The 23,597-nt window shown below is 37.5% G+C and overlaps 1 protein-coding gene across 1 annotated transcript in view; it reads right to left on the reverse strand.

Annotated features, from left to right (window-relative positions):
• LCLAT1 (lysocardiolipin acyltransferase 1) overlaps window positions 1–13,151 on the reverse strand; it is a 119,448-nt gene extending 106,297 nt beyond the window's left edge. Inside the window, exon 1 of the mRNA XM_051976200.1 lies at window positions 12,192–13,151. The gene's annotated coding sequence lies outside the window, so the exon portion shown is untranslated. The remainder of the gene's footprint in view (window positions 1–12,191) is intronic.
• Window positions 13,152–23,597: the final 10,446 nt, after the last annotated feature.

A 23,597-nucleotide genomic window follows, 5' to 3' on the forward strand; every position in this document is an offset into this window, starting at 1 on the left:
ACATACCACATCAATAAAACTGACCAATGTCTCTGTGGAAAAAAAGTTGACAATTTCCAAATATCCTCCACCACCCCAGTGAAGAATCTGGTAGTCTGTCCCTCCATCAAAACAGCAATTTAAAGATCCAATGGCCTCAAGAATTGGTACCATTAAGAAGGATCCTAGATCTGGGCCTTTGTGCTTTTCCTTTAACTGCCACCATTCACTTAACAATGAGCAAACAGAAAAAATAATAATAACAACAAGGATTGGAAAAATATCAAACAAGGCACCTTATTTAAGAGTTCTTGTAGGTGGCAAAATCAGGGATAAAAGTTATCCCTGAAATCAATGGAATATAAATAGACATAGAAATTGATATTTTTAAATGTTTTCCTACATTTCATATTCTTTTTCCAGAGTCCTTCCCAATTCTTCTTTATATCTACTTTTAGCTCTAAGTAATCCTGACCTGTTTTACCCATTTCCTCCTTACTTTTCACCTCCCACCTACAACCCCTAGCCCAGAACAAATGATGAGGCTGATGTCAGTTTAGAGAGTTGTGGGAATCCCCTTCTGGTCGGCACAGGTCCTTCATGAAAGAATTCATGAACCCAAAAGGTTTAAGTAGCAAAAAGAGATGTTTATTGTAGGATGAGAAGTCAGCTTTGCTAGGAAGACCAACTTCTGAGTGGTAAAGTCCTATTAAGGAATTGGAGGCTGGCACTGAGAAAAGAATGTCTTCTCAGCGGGCAGGAGTCCTGGCAGTTATGCCAAAGAGGCAAAGCATATTACTTTGGCCCTTTTGCAAAGAATGAGTAAACAGAAAGCTATTTTATGAGCAGATCTTGGCAGGAGACTGGGGGCAGTTTGAGCTGATCCAGGATCTCCCAAATTGAATGAAATTACATTGAAAGCTTTTTCAGCCTAAATTTGAATGGGGATCTGGCTATTAATGGCTGGGGGGGAAGGGGGTACAGAGAAGGGGGAGAGAGAAGACGGAGAGGAGAGGGGGTGATTTGCCTTACAAAAGGTCCAGCCTGAAAAATATGTTCTCTTATAGACCAAGAGACCAGAAAACCAGGAATCTCCTTTCTTTTACAGATCAAAAGCGGACAGTTTTTTTACAGAGTTTACCTGAATCACAAAGACTCATTTAATTTGAAACAAAAGGTATGAAAGGAAAAAGTAAATAATAAAGGTACAAAAATGGATTAGATTCCAATTGTGGAAGATCTTTAAAGACCTTAAAAAACTAAGTTGAAGAATTTCTACTTCATACTGAAGACAGCAGGGAGCCATTGATGGCAGAGAACAGCAGTGTATGTCAACAGAGCAGCGTCACAGGAAAAAATGTGGGCAATTGTGGAGTACAGATGGGGGAAACTGAAAGTAGGCAGACCAATTAAATCATTAATCCAACAGTTCAGTAAAATCACATTAGCTTTAGGACTCCACCTCATTCCTGAGTCTCAGTTTAGAGAAGCCATGAAAGCCAAAGGTCCATTTAAGAAGAGAGTTCAGCTCAGACATCTCCCCATTTCATACTTTGCTGCACTACTGAGGGACATCTCAGAATTGATTGTCTGCCTCAGGGTTAGGTACTTTCACTCCCTTCTTTACCCCAAATTCTTTATTACTTTGTCTTTCCCTATAAGTTTCTAACTCTCTGAAGGCAGGGATGGTCTTTCTTTCCTCTTATTTGTATCTCCAGCACTTAGCACAGAGCCAGGTACATAAAAGACACTGGAAAATGTTTACTGATTATTGATAGCCTGAATTAAAGTAAAAATGATATAAATGGAGAGAAAAAAAAATAGATGTTAGAGGAAGAGGAAGCATCAACAAGACCTAAAGCAAGGAAAGAAAAAGAAGTAACAATGATTACAAAGGGTTTTGAAATATAAGCAACAAATGGTGGAATTGTGAACGAATCCAGCCATTCTGGAGAGCAATCTGGAATTATGCCCAAAAAGTTATCAAACTGTGCATACCCTTTGATCCAGCAGTATTTCTATTGGGCTTATACCCCAAAGAGATACTAAAAAAGGGAAAGGGACCGGTATGTGCCAAAATGTTTGTAGCAGCCCTGTTTGTAGTGGCTAGAAACTGGAAAATGAATGGATGCCCACCAATTGGAGAATGGCTGGGTAAATTGTGGTATATGAATGTTATGGAATATTATTGCTCTGTAAGGAATGACCAGCAGGATGAATACAGAGAGGCTTGGAGAGACCTACATGGACTGATGCTAAGTGAGATGAGCAGAACCAGGAGATCATTATACACTTCGACAACGATATTGTATGAGGATGTATTCTGATGGAAGTGGATTTCTCTGACAAAGAGACTTAACTGAGTTTCATTGGATAAATGATGGACAGAAACAGCTACACCCAAAGAAGGAATACTGGGAAATGAATGTGAACTATTTGATTTTTGATTTTCTTCCCGAGTTATTTTTACCTTCTGAATTCAACTCTCCCTGTACAGTGGGAGAACTGTTCGGTTCTGCAAATATGTATTGTATCTAGGATATACTGCTACATATTTAACATATATAGGACTGCTTGCCATCTTGGGGGGGGGGAGGAGGGAGGGAGGGGAAAAAACGAAACATAAGTGATTGCAAGGGATAATGCTGTGTAAAAATTATCCTGGCATGGATTCTGTCAATACAAAGTTATTATTAAATAAAAAAAAAAAAAATAAAAAAAAATAAAGAGAGGGCTTTTTAAGGTGCAAAAAAAAAAAAAAAAAAAAGAAATATAAGCAACAAAGAGTATAGTTGTACCTTCAATACACAGTTGAAGATATGGCACTGGAGTTCCATCATAAGAGCACTTAGAAATAATAAATGATCTGCAAAATAATGATAACTGAACCCATGAAAGCTGACCAAATCATGGAGAGTGGAGGAAGAGAAGAGGCCAAGAGTATTCATGTTTAGAGAGTATGAGGGCAAAGGACAATGATATCAGACAGGCTTGTTTTCACTTGTTTCAACTGGGTCTGGTTCTTTGGAATTGCATTTGGGGTTTTCTTGGTAAAGATACTAAAGTAGATTGTCATTTTTCTTCTCTAGCTCATTTTACAGATAAGAAACTGAGGCAAACAGCATCAAGTGACTAACCCAATGTCAAACAGCTAATTAGCATGAAGAAAGATTTTATCTCAGGAAAGTTAAGTCTTCCAGGCTTCTGGCCTGGCACTTTATTTATTGCTCCACTAGCTGGCCCTCATCAAAGGAGGAAAAGAATTAAGCAATAACCTTTTAACAACTGTATTTCCAACAAGAATGGAAATTGCAAAACAAATGTATGCTGAAAGGAGATTAAAAGGGCATCAAATGCAGTAGTTTAGAGGTCACAGCTAACTTTTGAGAGAGCAGTTTCACTAAAGAAATGGCTTAGGTGTCAAATTGCAGAGTTGAGAAATGAGTGGATGATGGGTAGTCTAAAAAAATCACTAGGATTTTCAAAGAAAAAGTTAGGAGCACTTCACCACAATGCTTGAGGACATGTCATAGGCAAACAAATGATTTAGTTTGGTTTTAAGAATGGGTAAAATCTGAGCATGACTTCAGGCAACAATCAATCAACAAACATCTATTAAGTGTTTACTATGTACCAGGCAATGTGATAAGTAAGGGGGGATACAAAGATAAAAAATAAAAATAAATTCCATCTCTTCAAGGAACTTACATTCCTATCAAAGGAGACATATATATATATATGGAAAAAATTCATTTAAAGCAAAAGCAGGAGGATCAAATGTCAGGTGTGAGGGACAAAAAAAAGGCCAATTTGCTTGGTTGTGAAGAGGAGTCATGAAAATAATGCTAGAAAAGTAGGTTGGAGATGATTTATAAAGGGCTTTCAATGCTTGAGAGCACAGATTTGATTCTAGATGTAAAGGAAAGTCACTGTAGCTTGGATCTGTGCTTTAGGAAAACATCATGATAGTTGAATGGAGTATGGACTAGCAAGGGGAGAGACCTGAGAAAGGAGATCAATTAGAAAACTACTGCAATACTTAAGTGAAAGTTATAATGAGAACCTAAACTAAGGCGGTAACATGTGACTTGAGAGAAAGAGATGGATACAAGAGATGTTATGGGTGTGATGACATTCGGCGCAGAGCAGAATTGTGGGAAAATCTTCTGGTCGGCACAGGTCCTTCATAAAAGAATTTACGAACCCGAATAGTTAGACTGGCAAAAAGAAGTTTATTGTTGGAACTGAGAAGTCAGCCATTGCTAGGAAGACTGACTTCCTAGAGGTAAGGTAAAGTTCCTAGCAGAGAAATCTTCTAGCAGAGAAATCCTGACAGAGAGGTAAAGAGGGGTGTAGTCCTGTTAGAGAAATAGATGAGAAAGATAAAGAGGGATTAATACTGAAAAGAGAATGTCTTCTCAGTGGGAAGAGGGTCCTCACAGGCAGCTATGCCAAGGGAGCTCCCTTGGCCTGGCATGATTCCTGCTTCGGGACTCTACAAAGAAGTGCCCCAAGTTGCCCCCTTTTATAATCTGAAACTTTGGTTAGGGGTGGAGGCAGTTTGAATTGAAATCAGACCAAGATCTTTGTGAATTGAATAGAAATTTTCCAATTGAATGAGTGTCCCTGGACTAATCTCCAACTCAAAAAAGGGTGTAATCAGTGAGTATTATCAATGGTGGGGTGTGCTGGTCTTTTCTAGGATAACAGAATGAAACAACTTATCTTGATTCCTAGGGGTGGGTAGGTGGGGGGGTCTTTCTCAGGAGAGAGCTTCTCCTATGGCTCAAGGAGTTTCTCAAGTGTTCCCCCCAAAGTCAGAGAGAAACAGAGAGAGTTTCAGGGATCCCCCATCAGGTGGAAACAAGATATGACAATGAATACATGGGGTGAGGAAGACTGAGAACTCAATAATGACTGAAGTTGCCAACCTAAGTGACTGAAAAGATGATGGTACCCCCTCCAAGGAAAATAGCAATAGGGCTGAAGGTAGAAGATAACAAATTATTTTACAGACATGTTGCGTATGAAATATCTATTATCTGTACATTCCAGTCTGAAATATCCAATAGGAGTTGATGATGCAAGATTGGCCCTCAGAACAGAGATCAAGTCATTAATCCCTTCTCAACTTCAATTTCCTCACTTATTAAATAGGGATAATAGCACTAATCCTATAGGGTTGCTGTGAGGATTAAATGAGATAATATATATATATATATATAGCATTTTGCAAACCTAAAAGCATCATATACATTTAAGACATCTAAGTCTCTCTTTAGTCTCATCAGAGTTAAACATTCCCAGTTTCTTCAAATGATCCTCATATGACATGAGCTCAAGGTTTTTCCATCATCCCCAAAGTCTTCTTCTAGATGCTTTCTTATCCCAAATATGGAACTATCAACTCCTTAACTCTAGAAGATTTGCGTCATTTTTTTGTCAGTTTGCTCCCAGCTCCTTTCCCTTTCAGAATAGTAGTCCCTTCAGTTTTCAAGATTCCAGACAAATACATCCTTATCAGCCCTTGTAAGAGAAACTCCATCCTTGACCAGGAACCTGTCAATCCCTTTATTTTACACAGTAGTTCAGAATCGAAGTCCTGTTCTCTGATGTCATGCTCTTAACTAACTGTTCTCTTTCTAAAGTCTTCATTAAACATGAGAAACAGATCTAAAAACTTTGTTCAAAAAATTGTTAACAATCATTCAAAAGAATGCTTTAAAAAAAACTACTATATGGATTTCATTTCTACCAAATTTCTATCATTTACTGAAAAGAACGGAAAAGATATTTGTTTTACGATTTCAAAAATTCAAGAAACTTTACATCTCTAGATGTGTACTACAAAGAAAATTAGTGGGAAAAAGGAATTTATTAACATACTTTTTATTATATTAATTACAAAAACTCATGCTCATTCATAAGCATTAGTCCTTAGGACATTAGCAACTTGCATTTTTAGGATTTCAAAAGTCCCACAAAAATTATTGTGAATTCAACCAGTAGTTTTTCTGATTCATGTAGAAAACACATTATATAATTGCTCAGTTCCTTGGAATCACCAATTACTTCCATCATGATTGTTACTAATGATAGCAAGTTATAAATGTATCGTGAAAATCAAAAAGAATACTGTAGTTGCACTGTAAGTCACAGATTAATTTTCTTCCATTTATATCTAGCTGACCTATCAAATTTTTATGAATGCTCTATATTGGCCATGACTCAAAAAAAAAATCAAATTCTTCCAATACTATAATAAACTGATAGCATAAATTCATATAAAATACTTTAAAGAGGGGGAAAATTCATTTACAAAGTAGCACAAACTTAAAGCTTTTCTAAAGCTTCTATTTAGCTATTTAGAATAATAAGTAATTTATTAGACATTCAAAATTTTGACAAAGTTAAGCAGAATAATCCTAGAAACAGTTAAAATATAGAGAATTTATTTTTTCTGGATTCTAAAATCAATTTCCGAAGAAACCATAGCACATCTCTAAAATTAGAAAGCATTCCCAGGTGTTTTTTGGTTGTTGTTTTTAAACATGATACAAGTCTACTGAGCAAAGTGCCATTTCCAAAAGCTAATGGAGCTGGATTCTTTGTTTCATATTCATTCTTAAAATTTATATAGTTTCATATTTCTTTTATAAAACTGTACAAACCAAATTCATTTATTTAATAATTAATAACAAACATTAACAAGGCAAAAGCTTACAAATGCTAAAGAACAAAAAGCTGAAAACCATAATGGATTCTTAAAATGACTTTATAAAACAAAATAAACTAACATTTATTTTTGCCCTTTGTAATATTTTGACATCTAACTATTTCAAGGTCAATTTATAGCCCATAAATTTCCTACAAAATCAAATGGTCTGTAGATCAGAAGAAACTGATCAATTATAAAGATCTTAAATTTATAAAGTAGTTCATACTACTTTACTGAGCCTACGAAAGGAAAAAAAAAGGATATGAAGTGGAACTATAAAAGGATGTGACTTCAAAATGAAGCAACTGCATCAAATGGAAATAGAAAGACTTCTTCCATATCCTACCTATAGGTGACAAACAAAATTCAAAGAAAGAAGCTTCTAACTGATCCTAAGTTCAGGGTTATTGCCTTAGCAGAAAGATTTCTGTAGTACTCCAGTTTAAAAAGAGCTCAGCATCCTCCATCAAAGATATCGACTAAAGGCATTAAAAGACAGAGGCTACCAATAAAAGAGTCAGCTCAAGAGACCAGAGAAAACACTGCACTCTGAGAACAACCCAGAATCCAAACTACCTGTCCAGCAGATCTTGGCAGTAGCCTTCCAGCCCATCAGTCAATCACTACACAGTAATTGCCCTTCCTATTCCAACAGCAACAGAGTCCTGGTGAACATCCAGAACAGCTATCAAGTGAGCTGCTCGTTTCCAGCTCAGAAATAAACTGGATCGTCTAGCCAAGGCATCAAACCCTAGAAAAAAGAAAACCTAGCTGAGCTAGTGATCCTTCAGAAATATCGTGTCTTGGAAAAAGTCAGGGTAATTGAATAGAGGAGAGATTCATCCATCATGGATACTGTTCCTGCATCATAAAGACTCTTCAGAAAGAAAGGTCATCAAGGTCCTGCAGCTTCAGATGTGAGTACTCAAACCCTATAACCCAACAATCCTTCTGCCAGTATTATAATCACAAAAATAAAAAAAGAAATGTGTGCAGGGTTATTTATGGGTGTTTTGTTTATAACAGCAAAAGACAAAAACAAGTCTATATACCCAATGACAGAGTAATGGCAGGAAAATGTTATTTTAATAAATTCAAATAAATTAATAAATTAGTTCTTCGTTTCCTGACTTCTTTGCAATATTCAACACCATCACACCATGCATCATGAGGACTTCCTAAGAAGAAAGGACCTCAGAGTCCTGTGGTATTCATCAAAGATCTAATTCTTTGAAAATTTCTTCCACTGGATTTCTTGATACATAGTCCTGTTTTTTTCATAGGCTATACTGCTTTTTCTTTTCAACTGAATTAATTCCCAATTCTAAATGTGGATGGGTAGCTAGGTGACACATAAGATAAAATGCTAGGTTTGGAATGAAAGGCTTCATCTTTCTGAGTTCAAATCCACTCTCAGACACTTCTGAGTTCAGCCTTGTTTGACAGTTTTCACATCTGTAAAGAAGAGTGGAGAAAGAAATGGCAAATCTTATTGGCAAATGTCAAAAAAACCTCAAATGGGGTCACAAAGAGTTGAATGGCTGGAAAAAAATAAATGGATATGAATTTATGTTTTATTCTCTGCTTTATGCCATCTGCTTTCAAACTCTATATTTTTAGAACTCATCTATTATAAAGTCTATTATAATGACTTCAACTATCACTAATATACAGAATCACAAATCCTTAGAATTGGAAAGGACTTCTGAGAGAATCTAATTAAATTTAGGTCTAAAGTAGAATCCTCATTTCTGATACTGCCAACAAGTCTCCCATTATAGACCAAGAGCACAAAGGAAATCTAATTGGGAAAAAACTTTCCCTCATCCCTATTACCTCCTAAAACAGACAATTCCATTTGTGGATAATACTAACTTTTAGAAAATTGTACCTCGCATCAGGCCAAAATCTGCCTCTCCAACTTCTGAAGACTTTTCCTAGCTCTGTCCTCAGGAGACAATCAGAATAATTCTAATCCTTCTTCCACTAGACAACTTTTCAATTACTATAAGAGAACTGATTGTACTAGGTGACCTCTTAAGACCCCCTTTTCAGCTCTAAAGTCATAATTCTGTATCACCCAATAAATCTTCTTTTATCTGCATTAATCATCCCCAATTCCCTCAACCAGTTCTTTTCTGACCAGATGGTCTGAGTTACTATCTTTCTTTGGACACACTCCAGTTTTCAATATCTTTCCTAAAATGTCAAATTTGACATTTCTCTGACCAGAACTGAGTATATCTCTCTCATTCTAAACATTATATCCTGCAATGTAGTCTAAGATGACATTGACTTTTTTTGTCATTGTTTTCAAAGTCAGAAATGTTAACTCAATTCTAAACTTGTTTCCACTAAAAAATCCAAATCTTTTTTTCAAACAAGATGTTATCTAGTTACAGTGCCCCTACTATACTTGTAAAAATGATTTTTAAAAAAATATATAAGTGAAAAAAATTTGATATTAAATGTCATATTATATTCAGGCTATCAGGGGTCCTCAAACTATGGCCTTTGGGCCAGATGCGGCAGCTGAGGACATTTATCCCCCTCACCCAGGGCTATGAAGTTTCTTTATTTAAAGGAACACAAAACAAAGTTTTTGTTTTTACTGTAGTCAGGCCCTCCAACAGTCTGAGGGACAGTAAGCTGGCCCCCTATTTAAAAAGTTTGAGGACCTCTGCTAATATATCAAGATCTTTTCAGATCCTTGATCAAGATCAAGATTCAGATCATTCAACGTATTCCTTCTAACAATGCATGTATTGTTTATAAATTTGACAATCATTTTAAGTAAATCTTCAACTAAGTCATTGTTAAAAATTATAAAAAGCAGAGAGAAAAGTATATAGAACTCTGGGTCACTGCCCCAGAAAGCTTGTAAGCTGATCTGCAGCCATTAATAACTTTTCTATAAACCTAATCATACAAGTGCTTTTGAATGTTCCTATTGATAACATCACCTTAGCTCAGATCTTTTCATCTTGAATATGAGGTTGGCATGAGAAACTATGAAATTCTTTACTAAGATTTAAATATGCTGTAATCCTGTCAAAAGAGAAATGAGGTTAGGCTGGTGTAACTTGTTGTTGATACAGATTTGTGGCTCTTTATAGGACCATAGGTTTATATTGATTACAATTTCCTTTTCTCACTGTTCCCCAACCATCCCTTTAGATTCTAGAACTATGTCAAATTCATTGAGAGACTCTAGTCTCAGCTCCCAGAAAAGGAACAATATCTCAAAAACACCAGATCTTGGGAAGCAAAAACCTACATATTTTATGGCTCTGGAATTTGCTTATGACATGACCTTTTATGTATAGGTCATATGTCTATATAGAACTAATCTTGGTACACAATGTGAGGCATTGGTTTAAACTTTTGCCAAACTGCTGACCAATTTTCCCAATAGTTTTTATCAAATAGTTCTGACAGGGGTCTTAGCATTTTTGAACACTATTACCTAACAGTTCATTTGGTTCTGTATGCTGTCTATCTAATACTAATTCCACTGATTAATGTATTTACATATATCCATTTTATAGCCCAGGAACATAACATTATATTAATCTACAATGTTTTGGCTAATTATTCCAATTAGTGGCTACCTTTTTTCCCCTTAATTCCTTGTTACCACTAAAAGTGCTCATATAAATGTTTTTTCTTCACTCTGATGGAAGAATTTTCTTCATGTCTTCCACCTCCTTGGAGTATATTACTACCAGCAGGATCTCTTAAGTCAAATGGTATGGTCATTTTAATTATCTTTTAGCATAATTCCCAGTGCTTTCCAAGATGGGGGAACCAATGTGTGTGCCTTTAAAGTCCCACCCAAAAAAGTTCATCTGATGTCACACTAAGTGACACAGCTCTTAAATAAATGATGCATTTCAACAGGTTAAGTCACTGAATAAATACAAGGCTTTAAAGAGATTTCAAAATCCATTTAGTCCAAGCCACCCCTAAATAACAATCCACCATAAAATAAACTTCAGCGATCTTTTCCAATTTTGTTTTTGTATTACTATTGCAATGAGTTACACATGCCAAGTGTTTAATAAAATGCTTATTTATTGCTCAATCATCTAATATTTTGCATGAACAGCAAAAGAGAATCTACACCCTCCTAAGGTAACCCAGTCTAAGAATGCTAATTGCTAGGAAATTTTGACATTAACCCTAAATCTGATATTAAGTCTCAATTTTAAATTTGCCTATTTACAAGTTCAACCCACAGATTTAGATCCTTCCCAAATCTAGATCGCCAAGTCTAATCTACGTCTTTCAAATAGTTATGTTTAAGTATTACATTCTGCTTAAAGGGTCTTTTCTTCTAAGGCAAAGTACCAGTTTTCCAATTAATTCCCATAAAGATTTGGAAGCCTTATATGATACTGGTTTTGCCCTGGTTCCCAAAACATCCCGCCCTCTAAGTAACCATCACTTTCCTATTCCTAAACACCTTGTCTCTCTCGTGGCAGTCCTAAGTGCTAACGCAAGATTAGATTAAAATCACAATGTTGACTCATTGACCTTGCAGTCCACTAATCCCCTCAGATTTTTTTTTCTGAGCAACTGTATTCTGTACCCATCACTTGCACCTTGTATATGTGAACTTGTATATTGTGTTATGAAGAATGAATAGGTATAATTTTCCACAGCACTTCAGATCAGGCAGTTTAAAATGAATATAATCTTCTACAGAATCCTATTCATCTCATTCGAAAATGGATAGAAGCTTCCAACTAAATCCATGCAGCCAAATTCAACAAACACTTGAGTGCCGATTGCAAGGAAATCTGCTCTAGACCCTCAGAGCACTATGACAAAATCGACAATCCCTGCCCTCACATAATTTACAATTTCAACGGGGATGGGAGGAGTGAAAAGACTTCCCGTTTCCAAAAGAATGTAAGCTCCCACTGGGCAGACTTAATTTTGTCTTTGATCTTTGTGGTCTCGGCATCTAGTAAGTGCCTGGCACAATTAAAGCTTAAAAAAAAATGCTGGTTGAACGAAAATGCTAGTTTGGAGAGGAAGAGAGTCCTCACAACTAAGGGGATCAGGCAAAGGCTTCCAGAAGCTCTATGGCACAACAACTTGAGTCTGGAAGGAATTTGAGGAGGTAGAGGGGCGGGCAGAAGGACAAAGTGCACTTAAGAGAGGCGCAGCACGAAGGTAACAACGCCCAGTTGCAACAAGCCAGGCCCAGGGTGCTCCATCGATCCTGCAAGTCTGGACAAGTTAAGGAGCCGGATGCATTCACTCCATCTCTTTCCGGTTGGCTGCTCTTCCGCGTTTGGACAGCCCTCGCCAGGAGTGTGCCGGACGCCCGCCTAGCCCACGGCCCCGCATGCCCGAGAAGGAGGTTCAACCCGAGAGGGGCTTCCAAGGCCATTTCTACGAACGCTGTGGCTGCTCCACTCAGTGTTTATAAACATTGCTTCAGCGGATAATCCGCCCGTTCCCCCCGCCCTGCGCATCCCCTCACCTGAGCGGATGATGTCACCACCAGCACCACGACACCAACTTTGCCCGTTATTCGGGGCCCACGGCCGTGCGGGGTCAGAGTTCCTGGGACTGGGACGCGGCGGGCGGAGAAGGAGTCATGTTATAGTTTCCCGGCTGCCGAGAAGGGGGTCCCCCCGACCGCCGCCTTTCCCGCCGCCATCTTCGTCGTCCCCGTGAGCCCTTGACAGCTCCGACCTCCCTTCCAGCTAGCGGATTCTGGACGGACTAGAGGCCTGTTACCCGGGCTACCGGGAGGAGTGGGCGAGATAAGGAAGCCGCGAGGGGTCACAACCTCTAGGGCGAAGCTGCAGTTCACTCTTTACCGAGAGGCGTCTCTCCCGTCGCCTTAGTAATGCGTGCCTCGAGATTCCATTCTGATTGGCTGGGGAGGAGCGTGACGCAAGACAATCCTTTTAATACGGTATTGTCCAGGTCCCCAAATGCCCCAGGCTTTTCCTGAGTCTCGCTTCAGTGCTAGTAGGCAGACGCTCTTAAAGGAACCGAGTGTATTTCCTTTCCTATAAAAGTAGAATGAAACCTTCTCTTGGAAAAGCCCGAAGACCAAAGGAGCTCTCACCTTGATGGAATTCTCATAAACATCGAAATGCACCCACACATTCACTTATAGGTGTCTTCTCGAAAGCTGAACATTGAAATTGGTCTTCCGCATATACAAGTGTCTCCGTGATGGAAGTGTCATGAACGTTGAAATAAGGCACACGTGGTTATTCAGTCATGTCTGACTCTTCGTGATCCCATGGATCATGTTGTTCATGAGGTTTTCTTAGCAAAGATAACTGCAGTGGTTTGCAATTTTTTTTCCCCCATATTAATAAAAGCAAGGACTAATGATAGCTAGTAAGTGTCTGAGGCTGGATTTGAATTTAGGTCTTCTTGATTCCAGGCCCAGCACACACACACATACACACAAAACCTCTTTCTCCTACTTCCTCCTCTCTGTCTCTGTCTCTATTTGTCTATTTATCTCTGTCTTTCTCTCTCTCTCTCTCTCTCTCTCTCTCTCTCTGTCTCTGTGTGTCTCTCTCTCTCTCTCTTTCTCTGACAGAAGGAGATCCTCAGTCTCCAGCTGCAGAAGAGACAAAGTTTGAATTCAGAGCCTAAACTAGACTAGCGGCATTTGTGATATCAAGGAAAAAGACAATGATCCTATATTTAGAGCTAGAAGTGTTGTTTAGTCATTTCAGTTGTTGTTGTTGTTACTCTTTGTGACCCCATTTGGGGCTTTCTTGGCAAAGATAGTGGAGTGGTTTGTCATTTCCTTCTCCATCTCATTTTACAGATGGAGAAACTGAGGCAAAAAGGATTAAATGACTTGCTCAGAATTACACAATTAAGGTCGAATTTAAACTCGGCCCTTCCTTACTCCAGGCCCAGGACTTGGTTCACTGTGCCAAGCTACCCTAAGAAAGGCAGAGGTCATTTCGTCTGACTCATATTACAGACTAAGAAACAGAGGATTGGAAGAGTAAAATAGATCAACAGGTAGAAAGAAGCAGAATCAGGCTTAGAAAAGGGTTCAATCCAGGATTCTTTCCCCTATATCAGATTGGGAATCAAAAGCCCTGAATTTCAGCCTTAGCTCTGCCACTAACTAAATTATATTGGTCAAATCCCTTTATCCGAAGGAGCTTCAGATTTCTGTAAAATGATAGGATTTGACTAAATTCAATTCAAAAGACATGTATTAAGTGTCGACTATGGCTAAGACTATAAAAAGCAATAGCATTTCAGGAGCCCTGTACAGATTAAAAGATAGCGTATCTATAGCCATCCTATGATGTAATACATATATTACTGCAGTTTTACAGAAAAGGAAACCAGGCTCAGAGCCTCAAGTTACTTGCCAGAGGCAGGTTTTGAAAACAGGTTCCCCAGCATAGCACTGTTTCCAAGGCAGTCACTGCCCTCTCTGGAGGGAAGTGCAGTGTCCAGAGTGCTAGAGGTCAGGAAAAACTGACTTGAAATCTAACCTCAGAGACTTACTAGCTGCATGATTTTGGACAAGTCACTTAATCTTTGACTCAATTACCCCATCTGTGAAATGGGGATATAATAGCACTTTTGATCCAAGATTGTCATGAGGATTCAATGATTATAAAACACTTAGCACAATGTCTGGCATGAGCACATGTAAACTATTATAATTATTAATCTCTGATCTTTACTATCCCAATAGACTTTGGACAGAAAATACATTCTGCATCTAGAAAAAGATCTAATATTGACCTGAGGATACTATGCCAGGTTTTTCTTAGCAATATGACTGAACTATGAGTTCATCTTTTTCAAGCAGAAGTTCTAGCCACTATACTAATAGCTGATGATCAGCAGATTACCTTGAAGAGATGAAGTCCAAAAACTGGTAAACAAAGAAAAGATTACTTACCTATATGCAATTAGCCAGTGTGATGCCAGTGGAAACCAGTAGAATAATGCCCAGCTGAAGAGGAGCAGAGTAATCAAAGGAGATGTCACACCAATCAGAGAACAGACCCAATCAGATCAGCACAGTGATATCACCAGAAAACATGGTAGTTCTGCAGTGTCGAAATCACGAGATAATCATCCACACATGTACCCTAAGTCCACCTGTTTCCTACAGCTACTCTTAATATGTGATCCCAATGCATGCCTACTCTCCTTACTGTAAATATTTGTAGAAGAGTGTACACCAGATTAATTAGGAGGGTGAACATTCTACTGCAGTTTTTTACTATAATATATCATTTAAATGTTTTTTGTCTTAATTAAAATTTATCCTCTGACTAGAGATAAAAAGGTAATCATATCTAAGCAGGAGTCTTCCTTATGTTTTCGAATGGAGGCAGATCACAGAGTACTTTGAACTTGGAAAACAATTTTATGTGCTACACATACAATAAAGAATATGGGATTTGCTTGGTGAGTCATAATTGAAGTTGCTTAGGCTATCATGGTTCAGCCAACATACTCAGAGAGAAAGAAGGCACAGGTCACAAGTATGAAGGATTTCATCATGTTCTCTGCTCATAATCAAACCCATCTCCTTTTTTGTATATCTACCCATATCCTTCTCCTACCCCCATCATCCCATTTGCCCTCTTCAATATTAACTCAAGACTTTGAATATGCTCCTTCCTAGCTATGCTTGACACATAGAAAGTACTGGTGCTGTAATTATAGAAGGAAAATTAGTACTTGAAAAAGATTTTTTAAAAGTGATTTCATTTAAAATAGGAATAATATTTCATAATAAAATTATGGGAGAAAGGTTTAATGGGAAGCTTAAAATTATGAAAACTAATTTTACACATTATTTAATAACATTTTAGTTTTTACTGCAACATGTACTCATTCTTAGAATGAATAACAATTGGAGTTGAATTTTTGGCACAATTTTTTCTGACAAAAATCATATGATGGCACTATATGACATCCTTCATTAAATGTTTAACTTTCACAGCTTGATCATAAAGAGGGTAATTTTTGTAAAGATATTCAAGGGTTTGTCCTTTTTCCCCAAGGGCCTCTCACAAACTTTTGATATTCCAATCACTCTGTTTTGAAGTACCTACAAAATCAGTCTAGAGAAGCAAAAGTCATCAAGATGAGTAGTGGGCAGGGAGGAAGAGACAAGTAATAAATGCTAGTTGCAGAGCAGGCAGGAACATCTAAGTGGGGACAAATTTTATAGGTGTTAGTTTATCAGTGAATATTTTCATGTTATGATGACTTTTGCTTCCCTACAGAATCACTTGAGGAGGCAATTTGACATAGTAAATAGAGAGTCAACTTCTAGAACTATTGCTGATATATAATAGAAAAGTACTTAAGATCTTTCTAAACCCCCAGCAATTCTCTAAGACTATAAATTGCAAAACTGTTGCAGATCTATACCAATAGATGTTTCCTTAACTGAATATACCAAATAGCATTTAAATTGTAGTTCTACCCAAAACAACAGGTAACTTCTTAATATAGAGGCAGGCAATCATAACAAATATAGGGATTATATGAGCATAACATAACTATATGAGCCAGTGAGAAGTTAGGTGTCATAGTGATGTAATAGGAACTGTGTCCCTCTGATCTTTGGGGGAGGGAGGGTTTGGACCTGGGTTGGAAAAACCCTAAATCTCAACCCTCCAGACCTTTGGGAGCATTCCCACCCTCCTACTTGATTCCCAGAGCAAACTCCTACAATAATCCCTACCTATAATTTATTTGGAGATCTTGGTCTAGGGCATAATTACCACCCATTTCCTCAATTTGTCTGGAGATCACTCTTTAGCCCCAGGCCATAAATGGCTAAATAAAAATCAAAGCCTTACACTCAAATCTTTGCTTATTCCTAATCAGGAACTAGCCCATTGAGGGACTTCTCAGTGTAATAAACCTGTTTCTGCCAAAGACCTCCTTGGAGACTGGGACTGCAAATTTTTTGCAAAACCTTCGACACTGGCCTGGGGACCTCCATCGCTATTAGGGTATCTCTCACCCCTCAACATTAGTGAATAAAGTGAATAGAGTTCCAGGCTTGGAGTCAGGAAAACTTATCTTCCTAAATTAAAATCTGGCCTTACTTACTGTTTACTTCTTATTCTAGCTATGCAACCTGGGCAAATCACTTAACTCTGTTTGCCTCAGCTTCTTCATCAGTCAAATGAGCTGAAGAAGGAAATGACAAAACACTCCAGTATCCTTGCCAAGAATACCCCAAATGGGGTCATGAAGAGCCAGACAAAACTGAAAAATGATTAAACTGAAATAATATCCAGTAGATATTAATATTATCATTAAAAGTTTCCTATGCTCTAAGCTCCCCTAAAAGCTCTTGCTGCCTGAAGGGGAATAAGAGGAAGCTTAAATGATTGGACAAAAGTCCAGAGCATGACAATGAATAAGGCACTCAACTCATAGGGCAATTAAAATATATTTTATGTTTCAGAGAAATTACCCTTTTAAGGACTCAAGCCCTTCTATGACTTAGTATACTCTCTTCAAGAATTGCTATGACCCTAAAGTTAATTTGATGTAGATCTAGTGGTAGAGAATTGATGTGAGAATCCCCTCTGTTTGGAAACGCAGGTCCAATGTGAAAGAATTCATGAGCCCGAAAAGTCTGAATGGCAAAAGGGATTTTTATTGGCACTGAGAAGCCAGCTTTGCTAGAAAGACAGACTCCTCAGTGGCAAGAGGTCCTGTCAGAGAAATAATAAAGGTTATTATTGAAAAGAGAATGTCTTCACAGTGGGCAAGAGTCCTGGCAGGCAGTTGTGCCAAGAGGGGAGATTCCTTGGCAAAATATAAAATCCTACTTTGGACTTCTGCAAAGATTTGAGGTGCAAAATTGTCTTTTTATAAGAAGTCTAAGGCTTGGTTCCATTTGAAAAGAGTCAATGTTCCCAAGCCTGGATACTTATCTTGGAGTTTCAAGTCACTCAACAGGCCCAGATCTCCAAGTGAATAAAATCATTTTGAAGGCTTTTTCCCAGAAACTGGAATTTCCTGAAGAGGATCAGGCTACCCCCAAAAGATCAATGGAGGGTGATTTGACCAAGATCTTCAATTGAATGAAGCCACTTAACTTGTCTGGGAAGATATGCTTTCCCAGACTTTTCAGGATTCTGACTCAGAAGTTCCCTTCTTTTACAGATCAAAGGGGACACAGTTTCAGAGTTCATCCCCATTGCTTCCCCCCAAAAGTCAAGGGAGACAGTTTCAGGGTTCACCCCCGTCAAATCAACCTAAGACTTAATTTGAAGACTCTCCCCTGCTCATCCATGGACAATGTACAGTCTGCCAACAGGCCTATTTTAGACACTTTTCTGGCTTCATAATACCTGCCAGTGTCTGTCCTTCATCGATTCAACCTTGAAGAATACTCATTTTCATGTTATGATGAAGAACCAAGAGAGCAGGACTTTCTTGGAAATGATAAATTATAAATATATGAAATTGCATAACATGAAGTGTGAAAACTGTGCTGAGGCTTTTACCAGCTATACCTAGCCCATGAAGAAAGAGGCATTTTAGCAGTCCCTGTCTTGTCAGTCTACATATCTGTCACAGGAAATGCTGAAGGATTTTTATAACTTCAGCTTTGTCCCATAGCAACGTTCCCACCTTCTCCGCAAGTTCCATGTAGATGGTCACCTGATACAATTGATGGTTGTATATGGCATTGTAAGGGAAGGCCAGTTCAGCTGGCTTACAGAGTGCAGGAGCAGGAATACTGTCCAATGAAGCTGTAAAAACAGGTGAGGAACAGGTTGTATAGAACTTCAAAAGTTCAATAAAGGAGTTTATCCTTGAAGGAAGTGTAAAAGTGGAGTTGATTGAATAGTGGAGTCACATGGTCAGATTTACCCCAGGTATTTTGTCATCAGTGTGACTTGATTAGAATAATTTGGCAGCAATCTATGTGAGAGTTAATAATTCCTGAACCAAAAGTTGTAGCTATAAAAGTGAAAGGGAAAGAGCTGAAGGAGAGAGGTTGTGAAAGGAAAAGCACGAAGACTTGGCAACTGGTTGGATGTACATAGTGGAGAAGATGGATATAATTCTAAGCCTCTGCTGACATTTGGTAACCGGTTCTGGTCTCTGGCTTTCATGTTGACTGATTGGTGGTATGGTGGAAACTGGGGTGCATACCAAAGGTCCCAACTGTCTACAATAAGTCTCTTGCTGTTCTTCTTTTCTGCCTGGATTCTTGCATGCATAAGAGGATGTACTATAAGCCTCTGAATGGAGAGAGACATTGGACTCTTCCCACATGGAGATAGTATGTCTTAACGCTTAGTGCAGTACTTCGCACAGGGCAGAACACATAGTAGGAGCTTAAGTGTTGATTGGATTATCAAGCAACTTTTGAATATGAAGCTCTGTTCTTTACCCCAAATTTGTTCTTTCCTACTTTTAAGTAAAAGAGTATTGGAGATGGCTACAACTATGTCAGTTAAAAAGGGTCAAGAGATCCAGCAAATAGAAGCAACTAAGTGAGACAAGGTCTAAAATTGGGAAGATTTGAGTTCAAACCTGGCCTCAGACACTTACTAGCGGTTTGACCCTGTTTAAGTCACTTACTGTATTTGCCTCAGTTTCCTCATCTGTAAAATGAAAAGGAAAAGGAAAAGGAACTGGCAAACCACATCAGGATCTTTACCCCAAAAAACCAAAACCTCACAGAGTCAGACATGATTGTGCAATTCACTTAATTGCCGTATTATTTTTCTCAGCTAAAAAGTAGGAATAATAATGGTACCTACTTTGCAAAGTACTTGTGCAAATTGAATAAGATAATATTTGTAAAATGCTTATCACAGCATCTAATGCATAATAAGTACTATATAAATATTAGTTGTTGTAGTTGTTACCCAGAAACTTAAGTGCCAGATTTTGTAGCCAGTCAATGGCTAGAAGCAAAGTCCCAAATAACAAGTATATATCTGAGGCACTTAGAGGAAATGACAATTATTTATTCAGGGAATACACTGGCTTTGAATTTCATGGAACAGATATTTTGTTGAAATTGCTTTAAATTTTTATTTTTATTGGGGCTGGAGGGCAAAGTAAAATAATTCTTCCTGAAACTTCCTTTTAAATTCCACCCAGAAGTTCAACCAACTGTGTCCTAGCTTGGTTTCTTCCCCACCATCATCATGCTCTGAATTGGGGTACTCTCTGCTCCCATTCCTTTCCAATTTCCTTTTCTGTGCTCTCTTCCCTCATTAGATTGTAAGCTATTTGAAAGCAGGGACTGCTCTAATTTCTTTTAAATAATGACTCTAAACAAATTTTAGAGGATCAGAACACACAAAAAGATGGAATAGAAGATTTTCCAGCTGAAGACAACTTACAAAGTCAGCAGGAAAGGTCTGTGGAACCAGATGAGTCTAGCACCCAGTCCTAGTGCAGATAGTGCTAGTACAGACCTGGCCCCAGCCCAAGGTCAGGCCCTGTATCAGCAAAGCAGAAACAGGCCTAGGACTTCTGAATCATCAGTAGCACTAGTGGTTTCTAGATCTCTCAACACAGAGACATCAAAGACTTGGAAAGACAGTAGGAAAAGTTTGTCAATAGGGTGAGAGAGCCTTGGGAAACCAGCATAGAGGGAGTGGGTATGGATAGTAGTGTGGTGGCAGCCCCAGGAAACTTCAGCTCACAGAAGATCTCTTTACTAGCATGGAGGAAGGACTATGTGGCTTTAGCACACTGAATCTTACAGCTACCATGGGGCAGGGACACTCCTAACATCTCCAGGGCAGAAAAGAGTGTTTGTGGTCAGATTCCTAGAAGGATTTCCAAAAAGGACTGCATAAAAATCCTGAAGCTTGGAAGAGTGCACCCTCTATCCTGGAAACAGAGCCCTATTTTAACAGAGTTAAAAGCTGAGTAATAAGCTAGAAATTTACTATAATGATAAGGAAGATCAAAACACATGCTCAGAAGAAGATAACAAAGTCAAAGTTCCTGTATCCAAAGCTTCCAAGAAAAAAAAAAAAAATTGATGTCAGGATATGGAAGAGCTCAAAAGAGATTTTGAAAATCAAGTAAAAGAGATAGAGGAAAAATTGAGAATTGAGAGTGGTCCAAAAGGAAATACAAAAAATTAATGAGAAAAATGCCTTGAAAAGCAAAATTAGCCAAATGGGAAAGAGATACAAAAGCTCACTAGGAAAATAATTACTTAAAAATTAGAATTCAGCAAATGGAAGCTAATGCCTTTATGAGAAATCAAGATACAATAAGGCAAAACCAAAAGAGTGAAAAAATAGAAAAAAATGTGAAATATCTCATTAGAAAAACAACTAATCTGGAAAATAGATCCAGGAGAAATAATTTAAAATTTATTGTAGTACTTGAAAGCCATGATCAAAAAAAAAAGAGCCTTGGCATCATCTTTCAAGAAATTACCTAAGGAAACTGTCCTGATCTTCTAGAACCATAGGATAAAATAGAAATTGAAAAAGTCTTCTGATCATCTTCTAAAAGAGATCTCAGGAATAGTATAGCTAAATTCTGAAACTCCAAAGTCAAGAAGAAAATATTGCAAGCATCCAGAAAGAAAGACATCTTCCTTCAGCAATCTGGACAAAGTAATTCTTTTCTACCCAGAAAATGAATTCATTCATGAGCTGAGTAACTCTAAACTGCAATGGAGGAGTGCAATTCATTAGGATTAGAATGTAACACTAGATTAGATTGAGTAGATTACTCTAAACAAAGGAAGATTGCAGAGCATGAAATCAGAGGATAAGGTTAATCTCTTCTTTTAATTTTGTCCTTCAGAAACTGTCTGAATGATCTACATGAATTGGTCTCTAAATGAGGAAATAGAAAGAAAAAAAAAATCTTCAATTCTAATTCCATAGTTGATTATTAATATAATAGAAAAATAATCACTTTTTAAAAGGTCCTCTTTGAGTCTTTTTCTCTTTTCAAATATACATAGTTTCTTTTTATTCTTTGTTTCTTTTATTTATTATTATTATTATTATTTATTATAGCGTTTTATTTACAAGTATATACATGGGCAATTTTTCAGCATTGATAATTGCAAAACCTTTTGTTCCACTTTTTCCCTCCTTCCCCCCACCCCTTCCCCCAGATGGCAGGTTGACCAATACATGTTAAATATGTTAAAGTATAAGTTAAATACTACATATATATATGTGTATATATATATATGTATATATATATATATATATATATATATATATATATATATATATATATATACACACACACACACACATAGTTTCTTTAACTGATCCTCACATTATGTAGCCTATAATTATCATTCTGGCAACTCTCTTTTGGACATTCTTGAACTTAACAAATATTGTTCTAAAAACAGCACCTACATCATTCAATAGGTAGAGAATGGCAGAATTGTAATCTCTTTCTTACTAGAAGCTAACAAGGTCACCAAGTGAAGTAGTATAACTAAAAAAGAGAAGAGCGCCCAGGAAGGAGGTCTGTGGGATACTTTTGGTTGAAAAGCATAATCTAGAAGAGGATTCAGGAAAGGAGCTTGAGAAAGATTATTTATTGGGGATTGGCTGAATAAATTATGTATAGTAATGTAATGGAATATTATTGTTCTATAGAAATGATGAGCAGGATGATTTCAGAAAAGCCTAGAAAGACTTACATGAACTAATGCTAAGTGAAGTGAGCAGAAACAGGAGAGCACTGTGTGTAGTAATAGTAAGATTATATGATATTCAACTATGATAGCCTTAACTCTTCTCAGCAATGCAGTTATCCAAATACAATTCCAAAATACTTGTGATGGAAAACGCCATCTATATCCAGAGAGAGAACTATGGAAACTAAATGTGAATTAAATCATAGTATTTTCATCTTGTTTGCTTTTTTTTTCTCATTTTTTTTCCCTTTTGGTCTGATTTTTCTTGTACAACATGACAACTGTGGAAACATATTTTAAAACATTGTATATGTATAACCAGATTGCTTGCTGTCTTGGGAAGGAAGGAGTTAAGGAAGGAACTTAGGAAAAAATTCAGAACACAAAATCTTACAAAAAGGAATGTTGAAAACTATCTTTACATGTATTTGAAAAAAATAAAATATTATTTTTAAAAAGAGAGATAAAGAGTAGTCAGATAAATAGGAAGAAAATCAGGAGAAAAATGGTATCCTGAAAACCTAGAGAGAAAAGAATATGAAAGAGAGGAGGATAATCAATAATGTCAAGAGCCGCAAAGAAGTCTAGGAGAACAAGGATTAAGAAAGAATCACTGAATTCAACAGTTGGTTGAATTGGTAATTTTGGAGAGTACATTTGGTTCAGTGATGAAGTTAGAAATAGAAATAAAGAAGTGAGTGAGAGGACAGAAAGTGGAGACACCTATTATAGATAGCTTTTTCAAGGTGTTTAGCCACAAGGGGCAGAGGAAATATAGGATGATAGTGGGAACACACCTGTCAGATTGGCTAAGATGACAGGAAAAAATAATGATGAATGTTGGAGGGGATGCGGGAAAACTGGGACACTAATGCATTGTTGGTGGAGTTGTGAACGAATCCAACCATTCTGGAGAGCAATCTGGAATTATGCCCAAAAAATTATCAAATTGTGCATACCCTTTGATCCAGCAGTGTTTCTATTGGGCTTATATCCCAAAGAAATACTAAAGAAGGGAAAGGGACCTGTATGTGCCAAAATGTTTGTAGCAGCCCTATTTGTAGTGGCTAGAAACTGGAAAATGAATGGATGCCCATCAATTGGAGAATGGCTGGGTAAATTGTGGTATATGAATGTTATGGAATATTATTGTTCTGTAAGAAATGACCAGCAGGATGAATACAGAGAGGACTGGCGAGACTTACATGAACTGATGCTAAGTGAAATGAGCAG

This window comes from Antechinus flavipes, chromosome 2 (genome assembly GCF_016432865.1).
Source record: "Antechinus flavipes isolate AdamAnt ecotype Samford, QLD, Australia chromosome 2, AdamAnt_v2, whole genome shotgun sequence".
NCBI lineage: Eukaryota > Metazoa > Chordata > Mammalia > Dasyuromorphia > Dasyuridae > Antechinus > Antechinus flavipes.